An 18,360-nucleotide genomic window follows, 5' to 3' on the forward strand; every position below is an offset into this window, starting at 1 on the left:
TCCAGATGTGTTGGACTACAACTCCCAGAATGCCCCAGCCAGGCTGGGGCATTCTGGGAGATGCAGTCCAACACATCTGGAGCGCCCCAGGTTGAGGAAGGCTGAACTAGAATCTAATACCGACCTTAAAAAACAAATTAATAATAATAATAATAATAATAATAATAATAATAATAATAATAATAATAAAATACTGGTAAGAGGTAAGTGCAGATGGGGAAATAAGTGAAAATTAGTTGTATATAGCCAAAAGATGATTTATAGGACATTCTAGGCCAGAGCAGCACAAAGATGAAAATGAGATCCAGCTACTAATGCATATTATTTTCATTTATTATACTTATCCAGCACATTATCTAAATGAAGTCAGCAGAACTAAGGGTAGAATTAAAGTGTATAAGCAGCGTGGGACTATTCCTGAACATAATAGGGTTGTGTGGGATCCCTCCTCCGCCACAACCCTCATTTTGTACAGTGTAGGGATGCTTGTGACCAGGAAATCTGGCCCATTGGAGTTCTGCAGTGCACCAGGCACTGTTCATGTTTACGAGCCACTCCACAGATTCTTCCTGTACTCTGGGGAATCTTGGGTATTTTTTGTGTGAGTGGTGCCTGTGACTTGAGCAAATTTGCATAATTTGTACAAATTATGATTGCAATTTGCACAAATTACAGCCAGAGTTTGCATAATATGTGCAATCTGCACCATAAATTGCACAGATTATGCAAATTTGCTCAAATCATAATTTGCTCATTTTTTTTAAAAAAAAACCACACACACCTGAAAATCTGTTAGCTGGTCCAATTTGCTGCAGATCGAGGCAGGCCAGTTAGCAAAAGATGAACTGAAGTCCGGACAAATTGTTCCCTCTATTTCTGATAATCAGAGCTCAGAGCCAGTGCTTACATAGCTAAAACAGCACCATCCACACTTAAGAGTCAGGCATTAGTGGACACTTATGTGGCCATAATTGCAACTCCAATTTGCACAAATTATGGCCACAAAATTACCCAATTTGCAGCTGCAATTTGAACAAATGTAAAAAACAACAACCAATAATAGTACTACTACTTCTGGATTTTCAGTAAAAACCCATGTGGCTTGGCTTGCAATTGCAAACTGAGCCGGGTGGGTAGTGGGTCTGTCAAGCCCCAGAAGGGCTGATTTCTAATGATGGACAGGACATCCCTTGGGGAAAGGTGGTTCTTTAGAGGTAGCGTATCCTAGCAGGTGATCATGATGTCATCCACATGTCATGAAATCTCCATCCCTGTCTCTCTCACCCCCTTTTTGATGGATTGATTGTCTCTGCTGCAGAATCAGGAGCTATTTTCCAACAAAACAAAAGCTGATCCAGAATCTGTCAGGGTTTTCCACATCAAAAGAATATACTATATGACCCCATTGAGGAAAAATAAATTACGGCTTTGTTGTTGTGTGCAGTTTATAAGATTTATTGGCTGAAGGAAGTCCCATTGTCATGAAAAATGGGCTACCATTTACTTGAAATGTGAATTCGGTCCCTGTTCGTAGCAATTCAACAGATAGGGTAAATAGGTGTCAAAGCAAATCTGGGGGCATGGAAAGGTCTGGCGGGCTGTGCGCTGCATGTTACATGTGGAGGGTGAGGGATGGATTACAAGAGTGCGAAGAGTTGACAACCAAGTCCTTTCCATCTAATCACGTTGCATACATTTTCTTGTTGGGTCCCATTATGGAGCATTACAGTAATCTAACCTCAGGGTTATGAAGGCATGATTGACTGTTGCCAGGCACGAAAGTGTTGGAGAGAGCGAGAGCGAGAGAGCGCTCAGTGAAGGAACATGTGCTTTGCATGCGTAAGATGCCAGTCTCCACCTCCACTGAAAGGATGTCAGGACTAGGACTGGGAAATACCTCAGCAGAATGCCTCTGAGAGCTACTGCCTGTCAGAGGACACGTTAGATGTAGAGATGGACCTATTTGTCAGTTTCACTTCCTGCCGCATTTTAATTCTTTCAGGCCTAATCCACACCAAGCAGGATATTGCACTATGAAAGCCGTATCTAAAAGGCAGGAGCCACAACAAGTAGGATATAGCAGTATGAAAGAGGTATTGAAGCGGTATATGGTATGTGTCAAGGGCCCCCAACTGTTTTTAGTGCACTTCAATACTGTTATAAAGCAGTAGTGTGGCTCCTGCCTTTTATATACTGCTTTCGTAGTGCAGTATCCTGCTAGGTGTAGATCTGGCCTAAGTCTCAATTTCTTTCGATCCTGAATTTAAGAACTTTGCACATTTTGCTAAATTGCTACCTAAAACACACTAAAATTGTGTTCTCACCCATCTGCCCTGGTGAAATTCAGTAGATACAGCATGCAGATACTCATGTCGTACCTGCCTGACGTGTAGCTGTTATTTATTTATTACATTTATATACCGCCCCATAGCCGAAGCTCTCTGGGCGGTTTACAAAAGTTAAAAACAATGAACATTAAAAACAGATACACAAAGTTTAAAGCCAGCAAAAGTTTTTTAAAAACAACAATATCCATTTTAAACAACTTGTTAAAGATGAGAAGTGTGACTAAGGCTGCTACAACTGCCCAAGACTGGGTCTGGGAGTTCTGCGGATCCCCCCCCGGCATCTGCCCCCCCCCCAGATCCAGTTGCGCACTGTCGACATGAATGTGGATCTGAGCACCCACAAGGCCCTGACGAGTGATCAGCATCTGCCTATCCATGCACCAAAATGGTGCCCTTCCCCTTCTTGTGTCTTGCCAGAGCCTTGAGAGCTTCTTCTGAGACTCGTGTGGCCCGGTGAGCAGGGGCAGGTAGCTGCAGCATCGGGGTGAGCACCCATCAGGGCGAGCGGAGGTGAGCTCACCCACCCCTAGAAAAAAGAGGCGGCAACCCTAATTCAGGACCACCAATATGCAGGGATTTTAAAGAGCTGATCACTCAAAGCCCTGGGCCCTTTCAGTTTTTCCTTTCTCCAACATTATTATTATTATTATTATTATTATTATTATTTATTTATTTAGAATATTTATGTACCGCTCCTCATTGAAATTTTTTTTCGGAGCGGTGTACAAGGTAAAATGAAAACAAAAACAGAATAAAACAGTTAAAACAAAATTTAAAAAGAAGCAAAAAACAACAACACAGAGATCCAAGGCTGCATGTTAAAGAAAGGCTTCTTGGAATAAAGATGTTTTCAGGAGGCACCGAAAGGAGTACAAGGTTGGAGCCTGCCTGACCTCCAGAGGCAGGGAATTCCACAGGAGGGGCACCACCACGCTGAAGGCTCTTCCCCTGGTGGATTCCAATCGGAGGATGGATCTAGGTGGAACCACCAGGAGCAGGCCCTCGGATGACCTCAGTGACCAGGCAGGTTGGTAAGGGAGAAGGTGCTCTCTCAGGTATCCTGGTCCCAAGTTATTATTTTTTATTATTAAAATTATTTTTTAAAAAATTGTATCCTGTTTATGAAGCAATTTTGAAATATTATTTATTTATTTATTGCATTTTTATACCACCCAGTAGCCAAAGCTCTCTGGGTGGTTTACAAAAATTAAAACCACAAAAACCATCCAGAATATAAAACAACCAGTATAAAAGCATACTGTAAAATACAATATAAAAACACAACCAGGATAAAATCGAGCAGCAATGCAGAAATTGGTACAGATTTAAAATTCAAATTTAAAACAGCAAAGTTAAAATTAAGTTACTAGACTGTTAAAATGCTGAGAAAATAAGAAAAGGACTTCATCCAGTGTCTAAAGGAGTATAGCGTAGTGCAGTAAGAACTAGGGCTGTGCACGGACCCCCCCGAACCGCTTCGTGGCCTGATCTGCAGCCCCCCTCCCCCCACTTACCTGCATTCAGAGCTTTGGATGGAGGCGAACTGCTTCTCCTCGATCCGCAGCTCCCTTGACCTGATCCAGATCCGCCTTTGGCGGAGGCGGATCGGGTCGCTCTGCTCCGGATTCACGATCCGAATCGGAGCGGAGCACAGCCCTAGTAAGAACTTACATTGGTAAGTTCTTATCAAAAAATGAACCAAATAAATTCTCAGCCAGGGCTAACTAGATGGATGAATGGCTTGATATATGGATGTTTTTATGTGAGACTGGTGAGCATGCCATCTATGTTTTCTACACCTCTATCACGTCTCCCCTTACCATGTGTCTCCTTACCATGCTGAACATTGAGTGGCCTTGGGCAAGCCATTAGCTCTCAACCTAACTGACCTCACAGGGCTGTTGTCAGAATAAAAGGAGATCTCTCTATGCCAGCCATTTAGAAGAAGGGCAGGGTGGATGTGGGGGAATTAAATAAATAAAACTTTCAAATGGAAAATTCAGACAGGAGGAATGACCAGCGCAAATGTAAACTACCTCCAGAAATCAGATATATTTACTTGTTACGTTTTGACATGTGGGAGACAGCAAAAAGTTCCTGTAATTGTTGCTTTTCTGCAATACTACAGAAGTGGCTGTTTGTTTTCTCTCTTTTAGTTGTTCAAATATTTGTGCCAAGTTTCCTTGCTGCTTCTGTTTAAAAAAATATTAAGAAAGGCAACTTCACATTTATTTTATTCACAGAAAAGGATCAGATTACACAGATCAGCGATTTCATCAACCTTATTTTTTATCATATGATTTTCTTGTCAGCTGTAATAACAGTGCAAAAATGGAGAAAGTGGCCTTTTTCTCATGAGGAGGAGGAGGAGACGTTACTTTTAAACAGAGCGTATTTACACAGAAAACAGATGGAATTTTGTTGGCTTAACCATCAATGGTTCCTTTTTTCTCACAAAAATATGGCAGGGCTTGTAGGATGGAGGCAGAAAGGCCGTTCTTCAGAGAAGCAAACCAGGAATTAGGGATGTTGCAGGCACCTGACTAGGTCTGGGGATCTGTCAGGCTCCCCCACCTCCCCGGAACCAGCTCACTAGGCCGTGACACATTCATGGGCCCGCACTTCGAGTGCCTGTGTGGCCCAACAAGCACCAGGCAGCCATCAGCCTTCATCCAGAAATCGCACCGCAAGAGGACGCCGTGAGTGGTATTGACACAGTGGCTTGGCGAGTATCCACCTGAGTCAGACGCAGGTCAATCCGTCCATCCCGACCAGGAATTGGCCAGTGAGGAGTAGCTGTGCTTACATCTGATTGGCAAGTTGTGCAAACTGATGAGTCAGTCCAGAATTAACAGCCTTATAGGATGAGATGGGACTTCTACTAGCTCTTTGTATGACCTGAACATTGCTAGGCTAGAAACCTCAGTGCCATCTGATGGCCACCTGCTATGGTCATTCTGCAGTGCAATCAGGGATGTGCAAATCAGCAAGACCTGAGCTGGTTGAGGTTCTCCAAATCTCACCTTGAAGCTCACTCTGACTCATGTCCATAGCAGATCGCAAGCTTTGGTTCCCCACTTTCTTTTCATATGAAAATTTATCTGCATTTTCTCCAAAGGTATGCATCAGTTGTGCACATTTTTGAAATATATGCATTTCCCCCATTGATTAAAGCACGTTTGTGCACATCTTTCAAAAGTACTTTCCCCCCCATGTGCCTATTTCATATGTACACACTTTTTGATTGCATTTTTGTGTGTGGGGGTGTTGCTTCACAAGCTCAGACTTTGACTGCAGATTGCATTGGTCATATATCCCTGTGTAGGGTGACCACATGACTGAATTTGCCTGGATTTGTCCGGGTTTTTGATGACAAATCCGGGAGGAGGAGGGGAAATCCGGATTTTTCCAAAGAACAGCTCTAATGGAAATTAACAAAAATGCTTATAACGCTGTCATTTTTTAAGATAAAGACATGAAAATTGGCATGATGGTAGCTCTTATGAAGGGCTTTAGTCATACTAAATTTGAAACAGATCCGTTCATCTATTGATTTTTTAGGATTTTTTTTAAATTGAGGTTTTAAAATTATTTTTTAAATCGTCATTTTTAAAGATAAAGAGATGAAACTTCACACCATCATAGGATTTAGGTAGAGCTTTAGCCACACCAAATTTGAAACAGATCTGTTCATCCATTGATTTTTTAGAAATTTTTTTAAAATTGAGGTTTTTAAATTATTATTTTAAACCATTTTTAAAGATAAAGAGCTGAAAGTTGGCAACATGATAGCTTTTAGGTAGAGCTTTAGCCATACCAAATTTGAAACAGATCTGTTCATCCATTGATTTTTAGGAATTTTTTAAAATTTGAGGATTTAATTTTTTTAAAAAAATATTATTTTTAAAGATAAAGAGATGAAACTTGGCACCATGATTGCTCTTAACAAGGACTTTAGCTATGCCAAGTTTGAAATAGATCTGTCCATCCATTGAGTTTTAGGATTTTTTAAAAAAGTTTGAGGTTTTAAAATTATTTTTTTAAAATGACATTTTTAAAAGATAAAGGGCTGAAAGACGGCACCATGATAGCTCTTAAGGAGAGATTTAGCCATGCCAGGTTTGAATCAGATCTGTTCATCCATTGTTTTTTTTTTGATTTTTTTAAAAGTTCAAAGTTTTAAAATTATTGTGTTTTAAAACTGCTGGAGCCATATCCTTCAAACTCAGGTTGTCAAACCTCCTCTTTGGGGTTTTGCATATTGAGCAGTTTCAGCCCTTGGCATTAAGGGGATCTCCAGTCTTTAGTTAAACTGCCACAACACCCACCCTAATGTTAGAGTAGAGAAACTTGTGACAATTATACACAAGCTTTTTTAAAAAATTGAAATTTTAAAAAGCCAGCCATCTGGCCAGCCAGTAGCAAACCCTTTTAACAACAACAGCAGCTTGCAATGAGTGAAGATACAGTCAGAAAAGATATTTGAGGGAAGGGGAGACTGTATCACACAAAGCATAGCAAAAGCTTCAAAGTACAGCAAAATCTACAAAAGTAGGAGTGAGTGAAGTTAATTTCAGATACATTGAATCTCTCACTTGTTCTTTATTTCAGTGATTTTAACATTAAGATGCTATGTAGAACAGATTTGTCTTAAATGTGTGCTATAAAATCAGACATGTGACCAAGGCTATGTTTGGGTGGGCACGCCCCTTTGGTGCTGGACACGCCCCCTTGGGGGCCGACCATGTTGTCCCCCTTTTTGGTTTCCAAAATATGGTCACCCTATCCCTGTGTGAAAGGGGGGAAAAAGATCAAGCTAGCAGTGCTGCTAAGCGATCACTGTGGCACAATAGCCCAAATGACTTGGTACTTCCATTCTTTTGGAGAGTTTGAGATTTCTGTAAGAGCAGACCTGCTAGGTCAGACCAAGGCATATGAGGGGAGAGCTGGGGGGCCTCAAGCCAGGGAATGGTTAGGCCACAGTTGTGCACCCCTGTCTATTATTATTATTATTATTAATAATAATAATAATAATAATAATCAGTTTTTACATCAGCTAACATCATGCAACTTTAGTCTAATTTGAATTTTTAACTGCACAACTTTTTTTGGGTGGGGGGAACTGCACACTTCCCCCCTGAAACTGCACACTTTGTGTCTCATTGCAGATTATTAAAAGCCCTGGAGGAGCATTCAAACTTGCAGCCTTCCTACTTGAAATGATAACAGATACAATGTAAGCATCTGAAATGGTGGGTAAATGAGGGCCATGGCTCCCAGAGGACACATGGCAGCTGACACTAGTCACCCACCTACCATTTTTCTTTCTTTCTTTTGAAATTAAAACGTACTATGGACGGCAGCATTGAGCCCAGCACTGCAAGAGAAACATTAGGCAAGAGTGCATCTGCCTTCATCTTTATCTTTGCCAAGTTGTGGGTTTGAGGCAGGATACTTTCCTAGCGCTACCTGGAGAAGCTAGGGATCATACCTGGGGCCCTCAGTATGCAAAGAAGGTGCTCTACAGCTGAACGACAACATTTGGAGAATGTAACAATACACTGGTCCCTTTCAGAAGACAAAAAAAGTGTTAAAAAGTAGAAAAATTTTAATCTCTTTGTACAGATGTCTCAAACATTTTAAAAATGTATTGTTGTTACAAGACTTTTTAAATAAAAGCTTGTTTCGGATCTGCCGATCCTTCTTCAGGAGCTGATATAACAGAATAACATGAACTTCCAAAAAGTCCAAATGAAGCAGTCAAAAGACTTCCTTGCATTCTTTTTGCCTGTGCAAGGAAGTCTTTAGACTGCTTCATTTGGACTTTTTGGAAGTTCATGTTATTCTGTTATATCAGCTCCTGAAGAAGTATCAGCAGACCTGAAACGTCGAGCTTTTATTCAAAAAGTCTTGTAACAACAATACATTTTTAAACATTTGAGACATCTGTACAAAGAGATTAAAACTTTTCTACTTTTTAACACTAGAGACCGTCTCTTCCTTTTTTTAGTTTCACGTAGTGTTTTTCCCTCATCATTTTGACGACCCTTTCAGAAGACACCTTAAACCACGGCTTTAACCACGGTGGTTAAGCCAGAAAGCCAGGCTGTGTTCGGAAGACACCTTAAACCATGACTTTAACCATGGTGAATAGTCACCATGGTTAAAGCCATGGTTTAAGGTGTCTTCTGAATAAACCCTGGCTTTCTGGTTTAACCACCATGATTAAAGCTGTGGTGTAAGGTGTCTTCTGAATGGGGCCAATGCCAACAATCCAGTACAAGGATGTTGATGCCGGGCATTAATTTGCATGGACCATCTTGAAATGGAGCATTGCAAACAGGAGGGCCTGTTGACGGTGACACTGGAAGGTGGGAACCTCTTTCCAGTGGAGCTCCAGGAGGATGGAACACATGACAAAGTGGGAATCCAGGTTGGGGCTGGAGTTAAGATGACAAGAAACTCCAGCAAAAGTACATTGAATGCAAGGAGACAACAGGAGAAACGTCTCAGAGAATGAATGATCAAACCTGCAAGATTTATAATACGGGCTGTAAGTCTTTGCTTGTAATGGCACCAGCTTATCCTTCTGTAGGATATTTCTACGATAATTTCAAAGAAAGGGTTTAAAAAGGATTGCGTTTCTGTTCATTGCTCCAGACATCAATTGGAGGGTCATCACAGTTGGCCCTGCATTTTGCTCATTCAAGTTGCAACCCTATGTACGCTTAGTGGTGAGTCAGCCCCACTGAGCACAGCAGGACCTACTTTCACGGAACCATGAATCAGATTCCGCTGTTAATTTGTTGCATATATGCATACAGTATTTTACAATCGACCTTGATTCTCATGCTTCCTTAGATGAAAAGTTGAAATAATAATGAGGGAATGAATGTAGAACAGCATTTAAAAGAAGGAGGAGGAGGAGGAGGAGGAGGAGGAGGAGGAGGAGAGGGACCTGGGGAAGGAATAGATAATGAAAGGGTTTGCATCAACCCAAAGTCAGCAAGTAGGTTAAATAGAGTAAGGGGAAAAAAAGCAGCTTAAACGGTTCTGTTTCCTATTTTTCTCAATTGACATCGTCACTTGGGGTATGAAATTGGTTTGTGCCGAATGCTAGCAATGGAGGCTTTTTTTTAGATGCAAAACAGGTTGGGAAGTTGGATTGACTCATTTACCCTGTGGCTTTTCTCGGTGTTCTGATCTGAGCAATCTGTCATTTCACATTAGCCTAGATACGGAACCTGTCAATATTCTTTAGCTTAGATTATGTGGAATGAAGACACGTATTTGTAAATAGTTTAAACCTTTATTTCTCCTTGAATGGCTCGCGAGCTCTCCATCTCCTTTCTCTGTCTTTCATATTAGAATTATAAGCCTCTAAAGCTCAGAGGAGCTAAGGGTGATTATTATTTGGCTGAAATACCTTGGGTAACCAGGATACCAACCACCCTGGTATGAATTTTTGACAGTCTGATCCTGTATTGAATTGTGTTATTTTCAATATTGTTGACCTAATTAGAAGGAACTTGATTGTGGTTAAATCCCACAGCTCAAAACAAAATTGCTAGGATGTCTCATTTAGCTGATTTTTCTCATCCTTGTATTTAGAATAGATTATGTCCTAATGCTTCAGTGTAGTTCCATAAGGTCACTGGAATACTAAAAGTAAAATGCTAAGACTCAGCATTAATGCACCACAAATCCATTTCCTGCTTTCAGCCAAATGGAGGACTTTGCTCGTGTTAAAATGGTTGGGTTTCATATCTTTGAATATGATCTGTTTTAAATCCATACGGGAAGTGTAGGATCACTGGACCATTATGAGTTTTTAAATAGCTATCAGTAAAGGCTTTTGAATTAGTACAGCAGCCTTCATATTGCATTCCATGAAAGCGCTAGTGACCAACATGAAGTATGGATGCTGCTGTTGGAATAAATGTGACATACCTGGATAGGAGTAGAACGGAGTCCTGGCTATGGCATGTCAACTCTATACTCCTGGCTGTCTTCCCCACACTGTAGTACTGCCTGCTCCCCAGCTAGGGGTGTACTGGAATTTTGTTCCTGTTTGCAAATCATGCGACCACATCCCATTTGCAACCCTGAACATGAGGAGGGATGCAGTTCTTGGGAAATGTCTGTAATTTCCCAAACATGCAAGTGCATACTTCCAAAATGTGCACTTCCGCAAGTGTGCACCTGCACAAATGCATATTTCCCCCACAAAGCCGCAATTTTTACACTTTAGCCTAAATGCACATTTTCCCTCTCGAAAACATTTATTTTTCCCAATTGGGAAAAAGACGCAAGCATTCAGGAATGTGAACCAAGTGAACCAAGCTACAAGGAGGAATTCAGAGAACCTCAAAAAGCTTATTCATCACATGTCCACCCATTCCTATACCCAGCTCAAAAAGCTTTGGCTATTGGGTGGCATAGAAATGTAATGAATAAATAAATAAATAAATAAATAAATAAATAAAGGATGGAACATTTTGGGGAGTTTAGTTTACCTTCACAAATTATGGGAGTAGCTGCCTAGATGTTACACTTTTCTAGCCCTCACCACTGTTATCACACACACACACACACACACAGGGCCGGCGCTACTATTAGGCCAACTAGGCAGCCGCCTAGGTCGCAGACCTCAGAGGAGTGCAGTACTGCCTTTGAAGGGTCACAGTTTTATACAAATTAGCTGTTTTAAGAAAAAAACATAATAAAAGGAAAATATAATAGTTCAGAAACTTTTCTTGAACAGCTGAATCGAAGTTGACAAGTGTGTGTTTGTGTGTGTGTGTGTGCGTGCAAGTAGCTCGCCTTGCCTAAGGCGCAAAATAGTCTGGCACCGGCCCTGCACACACACACACACACACACACACACACACACACACACACACACTTGGAGAGAGAAACTTAAAATGAAAATGTTTTCAAATTGCAAATTAATGTAAATTTAATTGATTAATAGACTGAACTCTGAGAACTAATCAACTGAGATTTCGTTAATCGAGTGGCAGCCCTGAAGGTAGTAAATTAAGACTTGTTGAGTGGAAGCCAGGAAACAAGCAGAAAGTTTTCTTCTGAGTGGTTTATTCCAAATTCAAATGCGGCCCTTCTTACCAAAAGCAAAATTTACTATGAAAATTTACTATGAAAATACTAGACGGCCGATGTGCAGGGACTGCGGAAGCCCTGTAGTTTCGGCCATTTTTTGTTTGTTTGTTAAAGGGGCCATGTGCGCCCCGAAGACTCCGGAGAAGGTAGGTGGTTTTTTTTAAAATTAACCCCCCCCATCTGCTCCTGATCCCCTCCCATGCCTCCTGCCCACTCTTTCCCCGCCCTCCCTCCCCATCCCCTGTGTCACCCTCTGCCGTCCCGTGTTGCCTTCTGCCATCCCTTGTGTTGCCCTCTGCCGTCCCGTGTCGCCCTCCACTGTCCCCTGTGTCGCCCTCCGCCGTCCCCTGTGTCGCCCTCCGCCGTCCCCTGTGTCGCCCTCCGCCGTCCCCTGTGTCACCCTCTGCCATCCCTCGCCATCCCCTGTGTCACCCTCCGCCCTCCCCCTCTCCTGCCGGTCCGGCCTTCCCCCCCATGCCCCCCCGGGATCCCCCCAGCCCAATGGGCACAGCGCTCATATGAGCGCTGTGCCCAGTCCGTGGCTTTTCCCAGCTACTCGCGAGTAAGCGAGTAGCCACAAAAAGCCATGGACCTTGCTAGACGTTCCGCAGCCCCGGCCTCAGGCCAGGGCTGCGGAAAAGGCACACCATAAGCGAATTTGCTTATGGAGCGTTAAGGGAGGTCTGAGCATGGCTTGACCCCGGATTCCCCTGTGCGTCATCTGGACACACAGCAGGGAAACCGGGCCTCAAAGCACGCTAAGGCCTCGTCTAGCAAGGCCCTCAGTTAAGAATATAGGGGGCAAATCTACACAATTGCTTACAACGTTTTTCCCCACTACTTCTAACGTTTCAGTTTGGGATGCTTTTAAATGTCACGGGTCACACTCAGTGAATGCAGCGTTACTTACCTTTTGCTTTCCCAGTATTTATGAGTTAAACCAGGACACACTCTTTGTCGCTCGATACTGTGAGATCTTCCTGCTCTCATGCCTTCTCCCTCCCACCCCCACCCCACAGGGTGAGCTAAGGAACAGAAGGAGAAACGCAGGACTACGATTGGCTAAACAACAAGGTTTTGCAATCGCCTAAGCGAGCCTCGCTGCGGCGCCTGGGGCGGGTGTGTGTTTTTGCAAACTGGGAGTTCTTGCTCCTATGAAAGGGAAGACCCTAGCAACGTTTCCCTCCATTCATAAAATCCTGGGAATTGGGAGTGGATCATGGGGGTGGGGGGAAAGGGAGGATTATAGTAACTGGCTGCAGACGAAGGGGTTGTTTTTGAAATCTCAGAGAGAGGAAGTAATAACGATGGAAAGGGACACATGGCACCTCATGCAATGCTTTTAAAACATAAGAAAAGAAAAAATATTCTGATAGAAAGAAGGAAAAAACAACAATGAAAAAACGTTAAAAATGAGCATTGTGTGTCCCAATCAGTTATCATAATGTTTCCTTAATGTTTTGTTCCATAAGTGTAGATCCCACCAGGAAGAGCCTTGCTTGATCAGGCCAAAGGCCTATCGAGTCCCCTATCCTGTTTCCCATAGTGGCCAACCAGATGGCTATGAAAATCGCACAAGCAGGACACGGGGGCAATAGCCATCTCCTGCCATTGCTACGAGCAATCCATATTCGCAGGCATGCTCACTCTCATCCTGAAGGCTGCACAGACTTATTCGCCCACTAACCTGCACCAATATACTCCTTGGGCAGATTCCAATGGGGTGCTTATGCTGCCGATACTCTTACACCCCATCAGTTCCTGTCTGCAAGAGGGGCCCACCCCCCTTGCAGAAGGAAGGTTAAGCCCTGGTGATCTGTCCCATTTCAGAAAAGAATGTTTCCACTTGTTTCGGGTTGCGCTCAGAAATGCTCAAATCTCCATTAAGCAAGCGGTGGGCCTCACTTGCAGAACTGGAATTTTCAGGGGTGCAATGCCCCGTGGGATACTGCCCCATATCAAAACAAAACACGAATAAATGCAACAAGGATTTATTGCATTTAATTAAGGATTAAATAAATCCTTGTTGCATTTATTCGTGTTTTGTTTTGATATGGGGCAGTATCCCATGGGGCGTTGCACCCCTGAAAATTCCACTGGTGCTAATATAAACTCGACAATTGCTATACTAAACAGAAGCATGGCACGGTAAACTGGCTACATGTTGATTTTACAAAGGGAATTTAGCAGTAACACATCGTTACATGGAAGAATCCAAGGGAGAGCACTTTTGGAATATATATCTAAATGCTGCTCTAGTATCCATTTCTATTCATTTTAACATAGCCTCTACCACATGTACATTTTGAAGCTGATGGAATATTTAATATTTATTTCCCCTGAAATCAATCTTTAGATTGTTCATTAGATTCAGAGAACAATAGATTTAGGACCTAATACTCATTATCCTTCCACTGTTGTAAATCTCTCTTTGGGTTTGTGAATGACAGAAGCAGAAAATTAGCTCATTCGCTGACAATTCAATTTAAAATATAGACACACAATTTAAAACACAGACATAGACACACACACACACACACACACACACACACACACACACTATAATGATCTTGGGACAACTGGTTCTTTCCCTCTCCATCACCATTTAAGAATGGGAAATGGTTAGTTTTAAACCTTAAATTAGGTTTTGAATGTAATTTATTCATTTCCAGCATTTCTATACCTCTCCACATCTAAACAGATTCCAGAGCAATGAAAGATAAACAGATTTTAAAAACACACCATGTTAAAAACATTTTAAAAATGATTTTTAAAATAGAGTACCAATAAAAAAACTGTCGTATTCTTGAAGTAAAGATGTTTTCAGGAGGTACTGAAAATAGCACAATGTTGGTGCCTGCAGAAGCAGGGAGTTCCATAGAAAAAAATTGAACAAATCAATCTCCTACTCATACCATCTGAGTATCACAGGCCTTAAACCAAAACGGAAACCTACGCTCTAGACACGATCAATAAAGGCATACAAGTGGGACCTGCCACAAAAGGTTGCAGTGTGGAGAACCCATATTCAGGAGACTCCATTCCATTCACTCCCAACAGTCAAGCAGCATTGTGGGCCACTGAACATGCTCAGTCCTCATTGGGACATTAGGTGCCCACCTGCACCTGAGCATGGTAATGGACTAGATGAGGGCCAATAAACTGACAGCTTTGCTAGACCTACCAGGTGTTCCATCGTTGAGGAGCGGTGAAAGCGGATTTTCCCATTCAGCCGTGACGCCTCATGCTCCACACCTGCCTTCGATTTGTGGCGGAAGTTTGCGCCGGTTGTGCTGCTGCCGCCGCGAGCACGGTTGCGCAGCCACACCGGTCTGATTGCCGCGGCTTTTTTTTCGCTCGCTGCACGGTTTGCGCACGTCCGAAAGACCGCAAACTTGCGCAGCCGTCAGCAATGCCGCCGCTGGCCCCGGCGGCGGCAGCGGCGGCGGCGGCGGCAGTGGCAGTGCCAGCTGAAGTGCTGCTGGTGCTGTTGAGGGTCAACATTGATGCGCTCACTTCCTGATGGGGGTCATGGCGGGTGTAATATGACCCGAGGTCAATCGTCTGCATGGCCACTCTGTGCCTACATCTCCCATCATGCCTCTGAGGTGTCGGCGGCGATGACCGCCTCTGTGCCCTGTGCCTCATCCCAAGGAGCCAACCCACATCTGGCCATAGCCATGGCAGCAGCCCACAAACAGCTCTGCCCTCTGCCAGCCTGGTACCCACACTAACAGGCAGCGTACAGCACCGCCATTATGCGGCCACGGTAGCTGCCCACCGCAAGGAGTCACCAGCCACTTTTCCGTTCCTCCGTTCCTGCGCAAACTGTCACTGGGGGAATAAAAAAAAAACCCACTAGAACAGGCGCACATCCAGCACCCATCCCCCACACACCCCAGCAGCACACTAGCCACTTTTCCGTTCTTCCGTTCCTGCGCAAACTGTCACTGGGGGAGTAAAAAATAAAGCCGCGCTGCCCCAGCTGGTGGACTGCGCGCAAATGGCGGACGCGGCTTGACCGAAGCCGCTGACCACTCCCCCTTAGCATGCCTTTTCCTGCCCAGTGCGGACCGCAGTGACCTCACATCCTCCCACACGTACTCCGAATTACCGCGGGACGGCAGGAAAAGGCGCACTAGAACTCACTTTTTTAAAGTCGGGAGAAAGAGGCTTCACCGCAGGATAACGGCGGATCCTTGTGAACGTCATCTGGAAGCCTCGACGTGACTGTGGAAGGTAACGCGCGCTAGAGCCTCGTCTAGTAACGCCCTGAGACTCAATCCAGACGAGACGGAGGTACTGTTAACAGGTGGTTCACCTGTCCAGCTAGGTGATGTTCACCCTGTTCTGGAGGGGCTTGCACTCCCCCTAAAGGATTGGGTTCATAGTTTGGGAATGCTCTTGGATCCAGAGCTGTAATTTGAGGCACAAGTGAACTCAGTGGCAAAGAGCACCTTTTATCAGCTTAGTCTGATATACCAACTGCGCCCTTATCTGGACAGAGATAGCCTAGCTACAGTTATCCATGCTCTGATAACCTCTAGTTTGGATTACTGCAATGCCTTATATGTAGGGCTGCCTTTGAAAATGGTCCAGAAACTTCAACTAGTACAAAACAGGGCAGCACGGTTACTAACGGGGACTGGCTGACGAGACCACATCACACTAGTCCTTTTCCAGCTTCACTGGCTGCCAGTCCAGGTCCGGGCCTGATTCAAAGTGCTGGTATTAACATTTAAAGCCCTAAATGGCTTGGGGCCAGACTATCTGAAGGAACGCCTCCTCCCATATGTACCTGCCAAAGGTCATCCTCAGGGGCCCTCCGTGAGCCCCTGCCAAAAGAAGTGAGGCAGGTGGCTACCAGGAGGAGGGCCTTCTCTGCTGTGGCACTCTGGCTGTGGAATGAGCTCCCTAAGGAGGTTCGCTTGGCACCTACATTAGATTCTTTTAGATGCCAGGTGAAGAACTTTTTATTCTCCCAGTATTTTAACAGTCTATACATTAATTATGCATTTTTGTGAACCGCCCAGAGAGCTTCGGCTATTGGGCGGTATAAAAATGTAATAAATAAAATAAATAAATAAATAAAATAAATAAATTAATTTTAACTTTGCTGTTTTAAATTTGCATTTTAAATTTGTATTTTTGCATTGCAGCTGTTTTTATCTTTGTTGTGCTTTTATAGTGTATTTATACTGTTGTTTTACACTTTGAATTGTCTTAATTTTGTAAACCGCCCAGAGAGCTTCGGCTGTTGGGCGGTATAGAAATGCAATAAATAAATAAATATTTTCCCCCTTACACATCTTTTTTGTACTACTGCAACCCTTGGTGTTCCCATGACACTGGTGATGACTCTCTCCCTTCTTGCACTTGGAAGGTGCCATTTTGGCTGCATAAGCAATGGCTCTCAGCTCTGAATATCAGAGATGGAGGGAGCTATGAATAGCCATAGGCCTCTGAGTACCAGTTGCTGGGGAGCAATGGAAGCAAAGAATTACCTGAATGGCCACTGTGGAAAGCAGGATGCTGGAAGATGATCCAGTGGGATCCTTCTTATGTTCTTATGTGGTTCGTATGCGGGCACCTAACAGAAGTACAACGCTTCAGCTGGTACAGTCAGTACAACCCATTTAGTTCTGTGGAGATTTATACCTGAATCTTGGCTCAAGCTATAGTAAAGCTGAAGGGCGAACTCTGCTTCAAGTGCTACATTTTTAACCTTGAGAAATGCATAATAAATACAATGGTTGTTTGCATATTTGTGTGAAGCACAACCCATTTTTAATTTCAGCGAATGTGGAGAGAGTATTGTTAACTTCAGAATGGTTAATTGACTATGTACGTGGAAAGTTTCCCTACACTCGGGGCAACAATTGTTGAGTTAAATCATTTGTATTATTAAAATGAGCCGTGCAATATTGTCCATTCAGATGGAACCTACATGGTTATTCGATTTAGAGCTATGCTGTTGGAATGTTAACTACAGGTAACAATATACTCTGTTGGTTGAATATTCTCTTTGTTTGGAAAGCCGTATCACAATTCCCAGTAATTAGTGTGCATTGATGACAGGCAGCGGTGCTGCTGAAAATGTTGCCCAAAGCAAAAATTGATGTGAATTTGTGGATACCTCATCAGACGAAATACTTGCCAGAATTCTGGGGAAGCACAGTGTATTTAAAGCTTAGCATTCTTCAGTATTTTTAGTTTATTATTATTATTATTTATTTATTTATTTATTTATTTATATAGCACCATCAATGTACATGGTGCTGTACAGAGTAAAGTTTAAAGTGTTTCTTCAGTTTTATAACTGTATGGAAACTTCCCCAAAATTTCCCTGATGTGTTATCATTAAGTGGCATGACTAATACTAATAATCACTAGGGGTGTGCAAAGTGGGTCTTCTCTGCCTCAAAATTTGAGCCAGACCTCCATTCCAGAGGTCTAGAAACAAAGCCCTATGAAGAGAGACTGAAAGAACTGGGCATGTTTAGCCTGGAGAAGAGAAGATTGGGGGAGACATGATAGCAGTCTTCAAATACTTAATAGGTTGTCACACAGAGGAGAGCCAGGATCTCTTCTCGATCCTCCCAGAGTGCAGGACACGGAATAACGGGCTCAAGTTAAAGGAAGCCAGATTCCGGCTGGACATCAGGAAAAACTTCCTGACTGTTAGAGCAGTGCGACAATGGAATCAGCTACCTAGGGAGGTTGTGGGCTCTTCTCCCACACTAGAGGCCTTCAAGAGGCAGCTGGACAACCATCTGTCAGGGATGCTTTAGGGTGGATTCCTGCATTGAGCAGGGGGTTGGACTCGATGGCCTTGTAGGCCCCTTCCAACTCTGCTATTCTATGATTCTATGATTCTATGAAGCGATTCTCT

General features: G+C 43.3%; 1 protein-coding gene across 1 annotated transcript in view; it reads right to left on the bottom strand.

The window, feature by feature from the left end:
* Window positions 1–18,360, bottom strand: part of CNTN5 (contactin 5) — a 447,440-nt gene that overhangs the window by 79,836 nt on the left and 349,244 nt on the right. The window lies entirely within an intron of this gene.

This window comes from Elgaria multicarinata, chromosome 5 (assembly GCF_023053635.1).
Source record: "Elgaria multicarinata webbii isolate HBS135686 ecotype San Diego chromosome 5, rElgMul1.1.pri, whole genome shotgun sequence".
NCBI lineage: Eukaryota > Metazoa > Chordata > Lepidosauria > Squamata > Anguidae > Elgaria > Elgaria multicarinata.